At 67.5% G+C, this 14890-nt stretch overlaps 1 protein-coding gene across 1 annotated transcript in view; it reads right to left on the bottom strand.

Moving 5' to 3' along the window:
* Positions 1-10581, bottom strand: part of LOC123825955 (myelin basic protein) — a 62312-nt gene extending 51731 nt beyond the window's left edge. Inside the window, 1 exon segment of the mRNA XM_045849604.1 lies at positions 10379-10581. The gene's annotated coding sequence lies outside the window, so the exon portion shown is untranslated.
* Between the last annotated feature and the right edge of the window lie 4309 nt (positions 10582-14890).

A 14890-nucleotide genomic window follows, 5' to 3' on the forward strand; every position in this document is an offset into this window, starting at 1 on the left:
GGGCGGCCGAGACGTTTAGCTTTCCCCGGCTCTGCTGGGGAAGGGATGTTCTCCGTGTAGAAACGGAGAGTCTCGGGAAGCTGGAGTGCTCGGGGCACCCGGCGGTCACGTCCAGACCGGCCTGCCGGTGCGGGGCGGGGCCTGGCTGGGCACACCCAGGGCGCCCCTGGGCGGGCGGGGAGGCTGGAGGCCTTGCAGTGCAGGTGACCGAACTCAGTCAGCCCCCTGACTCTGTGTCTGGGACCCACAGCTGCTGGGCCTGCCCCTGGCCCACCCAGAGGCTGCCCTCGGCCCTCCTGGGGCTCTGGGAGAGAGACCCCCAGGGGGAGGGGCCCAGTGCCCGGGGTGTGTCTGCTCTTGTGGGTGGCGCCGGGCACACTTGGAGGGCTCCGGCCCACTGTTCCTCCTCCGAAACCCGGAGGGCAAATGCCACTTCCTGGAGGAACTGTGGAAATAGCTGGTTAATGTTTCACAGCGCCCGAGGCCACACACCGTGAGTCAGAGGGGAGTGAGCCCCAGCAGGGCCTGACCTCTGGCGGCCGGCCCCTGGCCCGTCTCCAGGGTGCCTCCCTCCTGGGCCCCGAGGGGAGTCATGCGTGGCCTTGGTGCCGGTCCGTGCATGCCACACGGCCCAGGACACTGACACAGCAATTCCAAGGGACACAGCCGTGCACGTGCCATCACCGCCCGCCGGGGTGTGCCACGTGGCCTGGGACACCCGCCGGCTCCCGTGACAGAGGCAACATGGACTCTTTGGGCATTGCTCACGGCCAGAGCCAGTGACCGAGGGCAGAACAATGTTTATGTGATTCCAGGCGCCTTAGTCACCTCCGGAACAGCTGGTGGATCCCTCACCACCGGGCAGGACGCTCCGTGTGGGTGGGCGGGGCAGCCTGGTGTGGGCTCAGGCCGGCTGCCGGCGTGTGGCCCGGGGCAGGAAGGGCTCCTGTCCGAGTCGGATGGAAGTAACCCCCCTGAGTACGAGGAGACACGGAGACCCCGGAGTCCCGGGCCCGTCGATCTGAAACGCCCAGATTCTGAGCAGCAGCCCTGCCGCAGCCTGCCCCCCGGTATCCCCCTGTACCCCCACCCCCACCGCGTGCTCAGAGCTCATCTGCCAGGTGCCCTGTTGTCATGCAGGCGCGCACGGCTTCTTCCCAGGGCAAGTCCCCGCTTCTCCAGAAAGCAGGAAGATAAAGGACGGGAGCCAGTGGCAGTTCTATCGAACAGGACGGTGGGCGGCAGGTCCCCAGAGCGCGTGACGCTGACGGGGACACCGGACTTGCGGCGTGAACGCTGCGGCAGCGGCAGCCTCACACGTGCGAGCGGAGGCCCCAGAGGTCTGTCCCCTCCCCTCGCCCCTCAGCTCATGGGGCTGCGGCACTGAAGCCAGAAGGAGGGGGGCCCGAGGCCCCGTGGCAGTTCCGGGGGGCAGCACAGGGCCCGGCTCCGGCCGGGTCTCTGCCGTGCTGGCAGTCCGGGGCCCCGTCACGCCCCAGAGGATGGACAGTTCCTCTCGGAGGGCGAGGGTGCGTCACCACGGGGCCGGGCCTTACGATTCCACGGCTCCATCAAAGTCAAGGTCAGGCAGGAGTGCCTTTTACAGGAAATGAGGACGGTGGTTTGAACACCCGGGTGTCTCTGCAGAGTGTGTTCCCTACGACGTGGCGTGTACCCGAGACTCTGTGACCACATCGAAATGACCTTCATCACTTACATCACCACCCCCCCGCCCACAGTCACATTTCTGATGTGAGAACAACCACAGATTCTAGTGACGGGCGGTAATGTCCCCAGGTCCCCAGACAGCGCAGGACGGGCCACAGTGTGCGAAGACTCGGGGAAAACGGGTCTGGGGCAGGGAGTCTGCACTCCGGTCCCTGCGGCCACAGGCGGCCGGCAGCCTTGGACGGGTCCCCTGGTGTCCCCGGGCCCCACTGTCTGTCCGTCTGGAGGAAGGAGGGGGCTGAGCTGGGGGCCTGGCCACGGTGACGGTGACCGCACTCCAGTGCCACAGGGGTGGGCGTGGCCCCGCCATGCCGGCTCCCCAAGCCCGGGGTCTTTAACCATCACACGTTTCCAGCCAGGTGTGGGCAAAGCCGAGAGCAGAGTTCTCACACGGGTGCACACATGCACACACAGGTGTCCACACACACAGATGAACACAAAGCACAGACACGTGTGAGCACACACATGCACACACTGTGTTCCTTCTCCGTGTCGTCAGAACACCAGGGGACAGTGGCGCCCACGCCGTCCAGGCTGTGGCGTCGAGGAGACAAGCCCTGGCCCCCCCGGCGGACCCTCCTCTGCCTGAAACTCTGCCTGCAGACGGGGCGTCGCAGGAGAGAAGGTCCAGACAGAGGCCCCGGAGCCGCCCGCGGGCTGTCCCCCGGGCGAGCAGGTGTGGCGGCCCAGACGGTGCGCGGGGCCTTCTCGTGCCCACCGCCAGGCCCCAGCACCCGCAGCAGTGGCCGGCACGTAGTAGGTGCGCAGCAATCGGCCAGGCGACTGGGAGAAGACACACGGAAGCTGGCCCCTGCCCCACACGCATGCCTGCACGCACTCACACAGCACAGGCCCGTCCCCCGGCCTCCAGGCCCACCCTTGATGGCAGCACCCGCCCCAGCGGGGCCCGGCGTGGACGGGGTGGGGCGCAGGGCGGCGCGGCCGTGAGGACCACCGCACACGGGGGTCCCTGCAGCCTCCCCAGGAGCCGGGAGCGCCGAGGCTGCCTGGGGCGGAGTGTCCCCTGGAAACGGAAGCCCGAGTTCCTTCTGCACACAGACAGGACCCCGCAGAAAGGAAGTGGGGGCTCCCCTGGGGTTCGCAAGGCTGCTCCCAGGAGGAAGTGGGCACAGAGGCGGCGCGCCCGGCCCTGCACACAGGCCAGCCCCCCTCAGCTCGGCCCTGAGGCCTCTGGGGGGGCAGACAGAGCAGCAAGGGGAAGAAGACGGCAGGCGTGCAGGCCTGAGCCCCGCCGTGCACGGCACCGGGTCCGGGGCCTGCCAGGGGCTCCCGCGTGGAGATGGGGCGCTGCCCTTCAGAGGTCACGAGGGCCCTGCGAGCAATAGGCAGGTGCCGCGCTGGCTGAGCGCGGGAGTGACTGGGTGGGTGCGGGGCACTGCTCCCTCGGGGTGGGCGGGGGCGGGGTGCGACAGGAACCCCTGCCTTGCAGGGTGCTGCTCTGGAGACCGCACCCTGCTGTGAGCTCATCTGAACGTTCAAACAGAAACAGTGACACCAAGTCTGTGCACAGCCTGGGGGACAGACCGCCCTCCCGGGGTGGGGGAGCAGCCAGGCCACCCGGCCACCAGCCTGGGCGCCTGTGCGGACCGGCCGCGGCGCAGAGGCGGGCCCACGTGGGTGCTGCACGGTGACCGGGGCCGGCTCTTCTCTCTCTTTCGTGAAGCCCACGGGCCCGGCTGGGGGCCAGGGCCGCCCCTGCTCTGAGGAGTGCATGGACCCCACCCCTCTGCCCCCGTCACACCTGCCCTCCCCAATGTGCCCCAAACGTCTGCAGACGTCAGGAAACGCGAGCTGCCGCCGTGGGCGGAGGACCCCGGGGAGCAACTGGGAAGGTCAGTCTGAGAGGAGGACACGGAGGTGCTGGGACTCGGGCGGCAGGACCGTCCCTCAGCCCCGTGGGCCCAGGAGTCGTGGCCGCCGTGGGGCCTGCGGAGAGGGGCCAGGAACCACCTCTGCCAGTGAGTGCGGGGGACACGTCCAACCCCTGTGCCACCCACTGCGTCACAAAAGCCAACGCCGTCTCAGACACTGAGGACCCAGTGACATGGAGGTGTCACCTGAGCCCCACAAAGACGCCACCAGGGGCCTCCTCTACCTTCACATGTGGGTCAGGTGGGTTTTGTGTTAATGCTGTGACACATCTCCTCATGCGGCCGCCCACGTGGCCTGGTGCAGCATTTTGGGGAGGCCGGCCGAGGCCTGTGCAGGCCTGGGCCAGCCTGCCCCCCAGACCCCCGAGCAGAGCCCTGTCCAGCGCAGGTCTGAGGTGGGTGAGGAGGCTGCGAGCGTCTGGTTTAAATCCTGCCCCTTCCACAAGCAGTTCCGACTCGGAAAGTAGCGACTCACGTGGCCGTCGCACCGCAGCACAGAGCGGGGTGCTGAAGCCGTGGGCACTGGCCCCACCTCTGACATGCGACTTCTCCGGAGGAGCAACATCCAGACCGGCCTGGGGCTGGCTGGTGGCCGGCGGCCGGGGGCGACCCGCGTGTAGGGCGGACCGGGCCTCCCAGCCCAGCGTGCATGCCGTGCAGCTGCAGAGCCTCCCCGCTGGTCCGGCACAGCCCCCTCCCCCGAGAAGTTCCGTGGAGCTCTCCTGGGGTCCCTGGTCACACTCCAGAGCCCTTTCAGGGCGAGGACCGGACGTGCTTTAACTCCGTGTCCCGGTCACACATGACGCAGCGCCCCCCCGCCCCCCCCACGGGCAGCGGGCTTTAAAAGTTAATCGTGCATTCGCTCCGGGAAGCTCGCTTAGTTGAGTGAAGATGCTGGATTTCAACTATTTCAACTAAGCGAGACATCAGACGACGGATGTGGGCACCCACAAATACTCCTCGTCAGACAGGCCGGCAGCAAGGCAGGGAGTAAAACGTTCCCCTCTGACGGTGGAGGAAGCGTCAAAAGCAAGCGTCTGCGTAAAAACACGCCGTCCGCACAGGACTTGGTTCTGCAGGAGTCTCCCCCCCCCGGGGCCGGCTGTCGGTCAACACAGAGCGTGCCCTGTGCACACGCGCCCGCTGTGGGCGGCTGGGAAGCGCGTCGGACCACCCGTGCAGTCCTAGGTGGACATCGGGTGCCCGTCACCCACCCCTGCCCTCACTTGGGGCCTCGGCGGGCACTTGGGAGCTCAGGGGGGCTCCCGTGCCCGGGCCCCAGGACAGAGGTGAGGCAGAGACGGGGCTGGGGCTGCAGTTAGTGCGAATTCTGGGTGAAGCACACGCAGGCGACGGGCAGATGCCCAGGGAAAGGTTAGTGCCCTGCATCCCATGGCCCGGGGAGCAGGCCCGGGGTCCGGGTCGGGCCCGGCTGTTCCAGGGACTCCACCCCCTGCCGGCGGCCGGTCCCGGTCCCGGTGGGGGTGCTGTGTGCGGGCTGCCTCTCGTTCTGGGTCCCACTCCAGCTGCAGCGGAGCGGGGCTGGGAGGTTTGCTCTCTGCCCAGGTCTCTGCGGGAAGAGCCCACCCACACCCCACGCTGGGTGTTGGGCTCCGGCCTCCGGGCTGCACTGGCCGGAGGGGCGGGCAGCACGGGCTTGGGGCCAGTGCTCTGGGGAGGGGCAGCCCGTGTCAGCCAGCCCCCCCCAGCCCCACCCCTGGGTGCGGGGCCAGCCCTTGCGAGGTGTGAGTGGTGAGCAGGGGCCTCCTCGGACACGGTGACCCTGAAGCTGGGCCAGTGGCTGCTCGGTGGGGATGAGGGGGTGACACCCACTGGGAGAGGGGGGCTTCCCTCAGGCCTGCAGCCGCCGCTGGGCTGTCTCACGGGAAATAAAGCTGTCCTCCTCCACACGCTGCTTCTCCTTGGGAGGGGCCAAAACCCTCCAAATGCAGAAGGAGTTGCCACGGCGATCGCTTGTGTTGTGAAACGCACCGGTCCTCAGCGCCCGCTGGCCGCGGGAGGTCGGGGGGTGGACACCCCGCCTGCTGGGGTTTCTGTGTATGCTGCATGTGCGTGTTTTCAAGAAACGAGTCACGATGCCGCATTTTTTCTTTGGCATCTTGCTCTTTCCCATTCAGTGTTGTTACTTGGAACTCGACCTCTGTCGATACCTGAAGTTCTAAGTCGTTTAATCTAATTTCTGAGACTGTGCCATAATATATGTCAGGTCCGCCCAGGAAGAAGCCCAGCCACTGAGCCACTGTTAGTATAACAAGAATGGTTTGTGTGACATCGGTGTGAGCTGGCAGCCCAGGAGAGCGGACTGGAATGCGCGTGTGTGAACAAGGATGACTCCACTGTACCGGTCAGTGGGGGCGGTGGACACCACGGAGTGAGCACGTGTCCTGTGTGGCCGTCACAGTCAAAATGACTGAGTGAGCAGAGCAATGAATCTGCACCAAATTTCGCACTGAGCTTGAACACTCCTCTGTGGAGACTATTAGGATGACTCAGAAGGCCACGGCCACGGGCAGCTGGTGATCAGCAGCTTCGTCATGACAACGCATCTGCTCATGCATCACGTCTCGTGCAGAGTTTTTGGTGAAACATCCAATCCCCCGGGTGACTCAGCCCTCCTACAGCCCAGATTTGGTGCCTGTGACTTCTGGCTTTTCCCAGAACTAGAATCACCTTTGAATGGGAAGAGATTTCAGAACGTCGATGAGATTCAGAAAAATATGACAGGGCAGCTGATGGTGACTGGGAGAACTGTGTCAGGTCCCAGGGTGCCCACTTGGGAGGGGACTGAGGCGTCACTGTCCTGTGCACAGTGTTTCCTGTACCTTCACGAAAGGCCTCTGTCCTTCACAGCCCGTGGCCGGACACCTCCCGGACGGACCTCATACACCTATCGCCCTACGCGTGGGGTGTTTGTCTGTTTCTCTCTCTCTTTGTCAGTGTCCAAATCTTTACTCATTAAAATACGTGGGCATAGCCAAAGCAGTGTTGAGAAAGAAGTCTATAGCCCCAAGTGATTACATCAGGAAAAAAGTTCTCAAATCGATAGTCTAAGTTCTGACTCGAGAAACTGAAAAAGAAGAGAGAAACCCAAGGACAGTAAAAGGGAGGAAATGATGAAGGTAACAGAAACCAGTGAAACCGAAACCGGGAAAACGACAGAGAAAAATCAATGAAACGAAAAGCTAGTTCTCGGAGGTGGGGGGGTGGGGATCAATAGAGCTGATCACTCTTGCCGCAGGACACGCGCAAGGAGACAGGGGACAAAAGTCACCGAGATGGCGGACCGAACAGAGGCCCTGGGGACAGAGCCTGGGGTGGTGGAGGGACAGTGGGGGCTCTGAGTGGTGGGCCCTTGTGCACCGTGAGGGCGGGGGGGGTCCCTTTGCACCCCGGCACCCGGCTCAGCAGTGACAGTGCACGAGCTGCTGACACACTCAGGGGGAGTGTGCTAGTGAAAAGAGCCCACCTACAGCAGGTGCACGTTGTGGGATTTGGCTGGCACGGTGTTCTCAAAGGGACGGAATTACGGAGCACGGCCGCCGTGCACCACGGGCTTGGGGGACAGAGGCGGGGAGGTGATGAGGCTCTAAGGGCAGCACGACAAAACTGTCACACGGGACCGGGTGGTCACATGATCCTACATGGGTGTCAGACTACCCAGAACCACACACATGGCAACATGCGTGTTCATGACACCTGCAACCTCAGGCAGGCTGCCGGGCGTGTCAGCGTGATTCCTGCCTGCGATACTGTTCTACGGTCTCGCAGGGTGTTCCGAAGCGTGTACCGGCCTCCCTGTGTTGTTCCTCACAACTGCGTGTGAACCCACGATCACCTCTAAATACAAAGACTGTGACATGCCCCCGTGCCTGCCCCGTGCGTGCGCCCCGCACACACAGACCAGCTCCCCCCCGGAGGACACACTGGGCGAGAGGCCACAGCGTCAGAGAGAGACGCCCGCCTCCCAACCCCGCCCCCACCCCCCCTGTGCATCCTCGGGGTCTGCTCCTCTCCCCTCCCCCTCGCCGCACGGAGAGTCAGAGCCCACGCTGCCCGCCGGGACGACGGACATGAAGACCATCTCGGGGATGCTGCGGCGTTCGATCCCCGGTAACGCGTGGGCAGTGCCCTCGGCGCCTCGCCTGCCGGGTTTCTCTCCCAGCCCGGCCTGCTCGCCCTCGCCGCTTCCTACGGGGGGGCTCGTTTTACGTGACGAGTTCTAGAACTTTTCACGTGTTCCAGAGACCCCACCCACGCCTGTGTGTCCCCATCCTCTGAGCGTCGATCTAGTTTTTGTAACGGAGCCTCCCACCCAGCAGCGGCGGGCCCCGCCTCCCCGGCTGCCCCTTGCAGGGAGTCACTGGCAGGCATCTGCTCCCGGCGCTGCGTCTCCGAGGCGGCCGGCCAGCCCCGGCGGAGTCTCTGCCCGCCCTGAGCACGGGGCGCCTCGCTGCTGCCCGAGCTGCGCTGCTCACGCCCGCCCGGGCGCCCCGCTCTCAGCTGCCGTCCGCTTCCTCCCGTGGCCCTGACGGGCCGCAGGACGGCCTTACTGCCTCGTGGCTACTGGTTAAAAATGGCACCAGGTGATCGGATACTTTCTCTTCTCTTTTACTGACAACCGAGGAGGGCGAGCAGAGATGACTCAGGGACGCGCGTGACGGCACCGCGGTGGCCGCGGCGCTCCGAGGAGGAGGAAGCGGGGTTTGGGGAGTGGTAACTCATTCGCGTGGAATTTTAATCGGAAGGGGAAGAGGGAGGCAGGTATGCAAGGTTGATGGACTGTGTCCTGCGCCCCGAGGCCGTGCCGGGCGGCCCCCAGGGGCTGGCGACCAGCTCCTGGACCTGAGCCTCGGGTGCCCCGGGGTCTCTGCGCCCTGGTCTCCTCATCGGCAGAAACGAGGGCCTGAGAGGGGAGTTCCAGGAAGGGAGGGCGTCCCGGGCCTCCGGGACAGCAGCGAGGTGGCTGCGGCTCTCCGAGCAGAGCCCGGCGTGGGCGTGGTCCGCAAGTGCGACCTGGACACCCGGGTGGGGAGGACACCCAGACGGTGGCTGGCACCGCATCCCTTCTTCAAGGACTCTAGAGAGGAAGTTCGGGCGCACACACACGCGCCTTCCACGAGCGGGAAAACATTCAGGCAGCCGTGGGGCGTCGACGAGAAAGGCTTTTCAGCAGGTCCTGGGCCAGACCGTCAGACCCGGCACCCCCCACCGCGGCGGGCGCTGCCCCTGCCCTTGCTAGTCCTTGGGCAGAAAGGGGATACTTCAGAAAGATTTTCAAAATGCAGCGGAACAAAACAGCTCTTGTTTAGCCCCGAGGTGAAAAGGTAGGCCCTTCAGAGCAGCAAAGCCCTTGGGGGTTCCTGCGGGTCAACAGGTCACGGCGACGATGTTTAGGGGACAGCCGCTCACCGCAGGTTCCCGTTCACCCGCTGGACACAGAACGAGTGATGGGCAGAGATGCAGCTCTGAGGGGGGCCTCCTCCTGGGGTGGGGGCGGGCGCTGGCCGGCCTTCCGGAAGAGCTGCTGCTTCCCAGCCACCCCCCCACCCCGGCTCTGCATGCCCGGGGGGGCCCACTCGCACCAAGGTGGCTGCTGCGCAGCCTGTGGTGCCAGCCGGAGACGGAGCCCAGACAGGGTGGCCCTGACCTTTGGGCTGCTGCCCTGTCAAGTGTCTCCCTGACCTTGGCAGGCTGTGATCTCCTCCCCAAACCACAGGTCTTCAACAGGCGCCCCCTTCCCCCACGCCGGCAGTGTCCGCTTCCCCCCCCCCCCCGAAACCCTCCGCAGCCTGAGAGGGCATCATGGCGCCCCCCCCCCCACACACACACACAGCGGCTGTGCCAGGGACTTCCGCCTGCGGAGAGAGGGGATCACATGGTGCTGATTTTCACTCGCATCGCGGCAGCGGCTGCCGTGCAGAGAACCAGGAACCAGAGCTCGCCTGTTTCCTGCCAGCGTCCCTCTGAGATCCCCAAAGAAACCGACCCTTTCAACCAGCCCCGCTTCCTGCCACACCCCGCGGGGTGCAGAGGAGAGACCCTCGGGGACACAGGGCGCCGCCCTGGCGGCCCACCACCAGACCTGGAGCCACCTGGGCCCCCGGGGATGGCTGCAGACCCACCCCACCTCCGGGTTGCCCCCTGCCCAGGAGGGGCTGGGCCAGCACCTGCCGCAGGTGGGCGCTGGTGGGTGCAGGTGCATTGGCCCAGCCCCACCGGCCCAGCAAAGGTGGAAGCCAGGCCGGTTGCTTGGCGCTGCCTCCTGGGAGCCGGACCACAGGGCAGCTGAGCTTCCCCCGGGGTGCAGGGAAGTGGCCGGCGCTCCACTCTAGGTGAGGAAGTAGAAAGCACTTCCAGCCCCTAGGGACCCCGAGCTTTCCGGCCAGCTTGTCACCAACATCATCTCCACACTCCCAGAGTGACCACTTTGGCCCTGGTCACCTCCCACCCTACGCTCCCCTGCACGGCCGCCGCCCCCAGGCCCAGCGATCCTGGGCGACCCCTGCTCGAGCCCCGCCAGAGACCAGCCCCCAGACCCGCCGATTCCAGACCCGCGTCTACACCCACGCCATCGAGTGCAGGGAGGCCGCAGCGCCGCCACCTGCCCCTACCTGTCCCCACCTGCCCCGCCACCTGAGCACCGGGCTCGGGGTACCAGCGCCCTGCTCCCAGCGCCCTGCTCCCAGCGCGCAGAGACAAAGCGCCGCCGCCCCCCCGCCCCCGGGAAAATCACCCACCGTTGCGCTCGCCGCTGCTACGCCGAGGGCTGCGCGGGGTCCAGGCCGCCTCCCCGCCGCCCCGGGCCCCACGCGCGGGGTCCCCCGGGGCCTTTGGCGCCGCCTTCCGGGTCAGGGAATCGGTCCGCAGGGCGGCGGGCTCGTCCTCACTGGCGCGCAGCGGTGACTGACGCGCCGCTCCGGGCCCGCGCGCACCCCACCCGAACCCGCCCCTTTCGGGCTTCCTGCTCCAGGTAAACACTGCGGAGCCCCACCCGCCTCCCTCGCCCGCGCAGTGGGAGTCGGGAGGACTCAGGGGACGACCTCGGGGTGGCCTCGCCACGTGCAGCCCGGGACACGTGGGGGCCCCCGCCCCCCCTCCCCGCCGCGTCCTCGCGCCCCCGCGCAGTTCAGCCCGGGAGGGCGGGGTCGGGGGAGCGGCAGCGCTGACCTTCGGCTCCTCGGACTCTGAAGCCGCCCCAGACGGGTCTCCTCACCGAGCGCCTCCCCGCAGAGCGACCCAGGGCCTGGGCGCAGGCGGCTGGTCGGGATCCCGCGCCCTGCGGGTTCAGTGCCGGCTCTTCAGTGCTCAGGCTGCGGGGGTGGGGTGGGGTCGCCAGGGCCAGCTGGCCCTTGGGACCACGTGGAGATTAGCTCTGCTGGGACCCCGGACCGCCGACCGGAGCTGAGCCTGCGAGCACAGGGTGCCTCCCTCCGGGGGCAGGTGTAAAGCGCCAGGGGGCAGAGCAGCAAGCGCCCTGAGCTGCCCGCCGGGCGCTGCAGCCTGCGGCTCGTGGCTCCTGGTCCTCCTGGGGGGAGAGAAGCGGGCACTTCGGACATTAGCCCCTTGGATCTGATGGAGTCAGAGCCTTTCTCTGGATGGACTCCCAGCCTCCTCCTGATGGTGTTAGAGGAGGAGGAGGAGGAGGGCTGGACCCCATGAGACCCTGGCACACCTCCTGACCTAGGGGCCGGGTCAGGGCACCGAACCTGTCTCTCCCCGGGAGACCGGGCACCACACAGTGTCTGCTGGGTGGGCGGGGGAGCTGGCGCTGGGCGAGATCCGCAAGTCCACCCCCAGGCCGGGCGTTCGGGGACAGCACGGCCCCTTCCAGCGTGCTCCAGGGCAGTCTGCCCTCAGGGACGGGACCCACCAGCCACGCTCCAAGGAGGGAGGTGGGTGGTGCTAGGAGCCGTGAGTGCCAGTGACATGAATATTTAATTCAACCCTTTCTCAGAAGAGGTTGATGAGAGGAGAGGACACCAGGGTGGGTCCTCGTGAGAAGAGGGAATGAGGGAGAGGAGAGGCCAGGTGACATGGAGGCAGGGACAGGAGGGACATGGCCACCAGGGGCAGGGAGAGGCAGGGAGGACCGGCTGGCACAGCCAGAGAGACCCTGGGGGGGAGGCTCCGGGGGGGAGAGACTCGGGGGAGAGACTCAGGGGGGGAGAGACTTGGGGGAGAGACTCCGGGAGAGAGACTCGGGGGGGAGAGACTCGGGGGGGGAGAGACTCGGGGGGGGAGAGACTGGGGGGGGTAGACCGGGGGGAGAGACTCGGGGGAGAGACTCCGGGGAGAGACTCGGGGGACGCAGGGGTTCTGGTCTCTAGCTCCAGGCTCTGTGAGAGGCCCCGTCTGTGGTTCAGGGCGAGGAGGACGCCGTGGGTGTCCACGGAGGGGCCCCGGGCTCGGGGCCGCTCCCCGCCCTCCGCAGCCACCTGAGGCCCCTGGGCCGCTGCAGACAGCCCCACGCCCCTGGCCCCCTCCCCGGCTTCGGAAGCCCCCCCCCGTCGCCCCTGCAGACACGGGCCCCCCCCAGAGCCCCCCTGTGGGAGTGCCTGCGCACAGGCTCTGTGGCCAGGCCAGCACCAGCCGTGTCTGCGTGGGCCTGTCCACAGGTCGGAGGGTGGGCCGGGGGCCTGCGTGAGGTCGGAGAAGACCCTGGGGTCCCTGACGCCGTCTTCGGGGTGCAGAGCCACGTGGGGGGGCCTCGGCGGGCAGGGTGCTGGCTGGGCAGGCTCAGGGGTGTGAGATGCCGAGAACCCGCGGGCTCCCGGGGTGCGGCGCTGTGCCGGGGGAGACAGAGGCGGTGAGGGACGCAGGGAGGGCCAGGGCGCCTGGAGCCGGCATCCCAGCCGGGAGCTGCGTGGCCACCCGCCGTGCGTGGGTGGGTCTGCCGTCCAGGCGGCCGTGGCAGCGTGTCCCCGAGCTCTGCGGGTTGGGACAGCGGGAGAGGCTGGAACGCAGAGCACCTGCGGGAGGAGACGGTGACCTCGGGGGTGAGCTAGCACTGCGCCAGCCAACGCCAGTGCCGGCGCTGCCCCGAACCCCACGTGGCTGTGGGGGGCGAGCTCAGTCCCGTGTGGGTTCCTGGGGCACCAGCCAGGGCCGTGGCAGGGGCTGCGCTTGACTCCGCAGCGGTGGCGCCCCGACACAGCAGCCCTGGGTAGGCACCCACAGGGCTTGGAGTCGGGATCCGAGGCAGGCAGGCAGGCTGGCGGCAGGGCAGGACCAGGGCCTGCCGGCGGGCGCAGGGCCGGGGGGGGGCGGGGGGGCGCCCGGAGGGGCTGTGCAGAAAGGAAGGCACCTCGCTGCTGGCTGCCGGCTGCCGGCTGGCGTCTGGTGGCCGGCGGGTGTCGCCTGGCCCGGGGGCGAGGGTCGATGTGGGTGCTCTCGGGCCGCTGTGTGGGTCAGGTTTGCCTTAGGAAAGGCCGTCCGCGCCACCCCAGACCTGCATCCAACCCTAACGTGCCCTGGGGTCCCACGTCCTCAGGTCTGCCGGGACCGGTGCGTCCCAGGAGCCAGACTGTCCACGACCTGGATTTTCCTGCCCCCCTCTTTGGGGGGCGCTGTTCTCACCGGGGGGGAGGGGGACTCTCTTCTTGCACACGTTGGCTGGACCCGTGACGGCTGTGACGTGGAGACACGCCCAGGCTCCAAGCAGTGGCCCCGTGCGACACTTCGTCCCTGCTTCTGCAGAGGGAGGAAGGAAGGGAGAGAGGCTTTGAGGTGAGGCAGAAACATCGACCGGTCGCCTCCCGCAGGCGCCCGGACCGGGGCCCGGAGCCACGACCCTCCGGTGACAGGACGACCCTCCAGCCGGGGCAGCCGCACCGGTCAGGACGCACGCGTGGGCTTTATCGACATGATCAGTGTTTCAGTAATGGAGGTCGTTAGCGGTTCAGAGTATGCTGTCAATGACCGCCGCAGCAGTGGCCCCTCCCCGCCCCGCAGAGTTGGACAGCCGCGCCGGGCAACTGCCTGTCTGTTTACAATGAGGCTCCGGGAGCCCACCCGCCGTCTGGACTCCAGCCTCAGTCTCTGGTCCCGAGCTGCAGGCTCCTTCTGCGGCACCACCCTGGACCTGAGACGAAGGAGTGCTCACCCCTGACCCCTGACGTGGGGGTCCCTGGTGCTTGTTGAGTAAGACCCGTGGTTCTCGGCCCCTGAAGACTGGGAGTGGGGACCTCTGAGGGGTGTGGCCAGGCCTGCCCGGCCCACACTCCGGACTCCGACCCCTCCCTCTGCCCAGCTGGGCGCCGCCGCCCCGCCGGAGGCCGGTGGGCGGGAGCCAGGACGGAGCCCTCCCCAGCCCTCGGTGGGGGGGGGGACACCCACAGCCCGAACTCCCAGGCCCCCCCCCGCCCGGCGCCGCCTTCTAATTTGTGTGCCTCCTAGTTCACCATTTGCCTCCCCGCCCCAGTGCTGGACTCTGGATTGGAATTCTTACACGGTTCTGGGCGTGTTCGGGGGTCCGAGGACTGGCTGCTGGGTGTGGGGGAGGGAGGGAGGTCATCGCCTGCAGCTCCCGGCGGTCTGTCGTCTCCTGAGAGCGGCGTTCTCCGCTGCCTCTCCGGGGTGTGCGTGTGCATCTCGGCTCTCCCCCGTGTGCGGTAGGCGCGGCCCGGGAGCGCTGGGACGAGGCCGGCGCACAGGGTGTGGATACAACCGTCTGATTATCTTTTCCTTGAGCACCTGCGCGTAGGCCACGGTCCGTGGGCGGCCCGTTGGACTTCGGGAGCCCACCCTGGTGACGGGCTGGCTCCTCCGAAACCACCACGGCGACTGCTGGGCCCCCGGGCCGGGCTGAGTGGCGGTGCCGGATTGCGGGGCGTCTCTGCGCGCCCGCTCCCCGCCTCCGCTGCGGAGTCCGCGGCGCCGATGCCGCAGACGGCGTGCAGCGGCCTGTGGATTTCGGGTCTGGCGCTCTGCCGGTGTGGGTGTGGGTTGCAGAAGCGCCTGCTTTCGGCTGGAGAGCAGCAGGACGGGGGAGACGCCACCAGCTCTGAAGCCTCCCCCGAGGCCATGCCCCCCTCCCCCGCCCCCGCAAATGAGGAGGTGTCAGCCCGCGGGGGTCGCAGCGTCCGCTCCCCCTGCCAGGCGTGGGGCTCACCACACAGGGCTCCGCCCCGCGGAGTTCGTGGCCCGCACCGCACGCCTGAGCCGCGGCGGGGCTCCGCGTCGAAGTTGTCAGGACACCCCAGACCGAGGACGGTGGTGGTCTGGCCTGGGGCGGGGGCGAGGTGACGTTT

The sequence above is a fragment of the Phyllostomus hastatus genome, unplaced genomic scaffold (genome assembly GCF_019186645.2).
Source record: "Phyllostomus hastatus isolate PE091 unplaced genomic scaffold, TTU_PhHast_1.1 phas_contig_80, whole genome shotgun sequence".
NCBI lineage: Eukaryota > Metazoa > Chordata > Mammalia > Chiroptera > Phyllostomidae > Phyllostomus > Phyllostomus hastatus.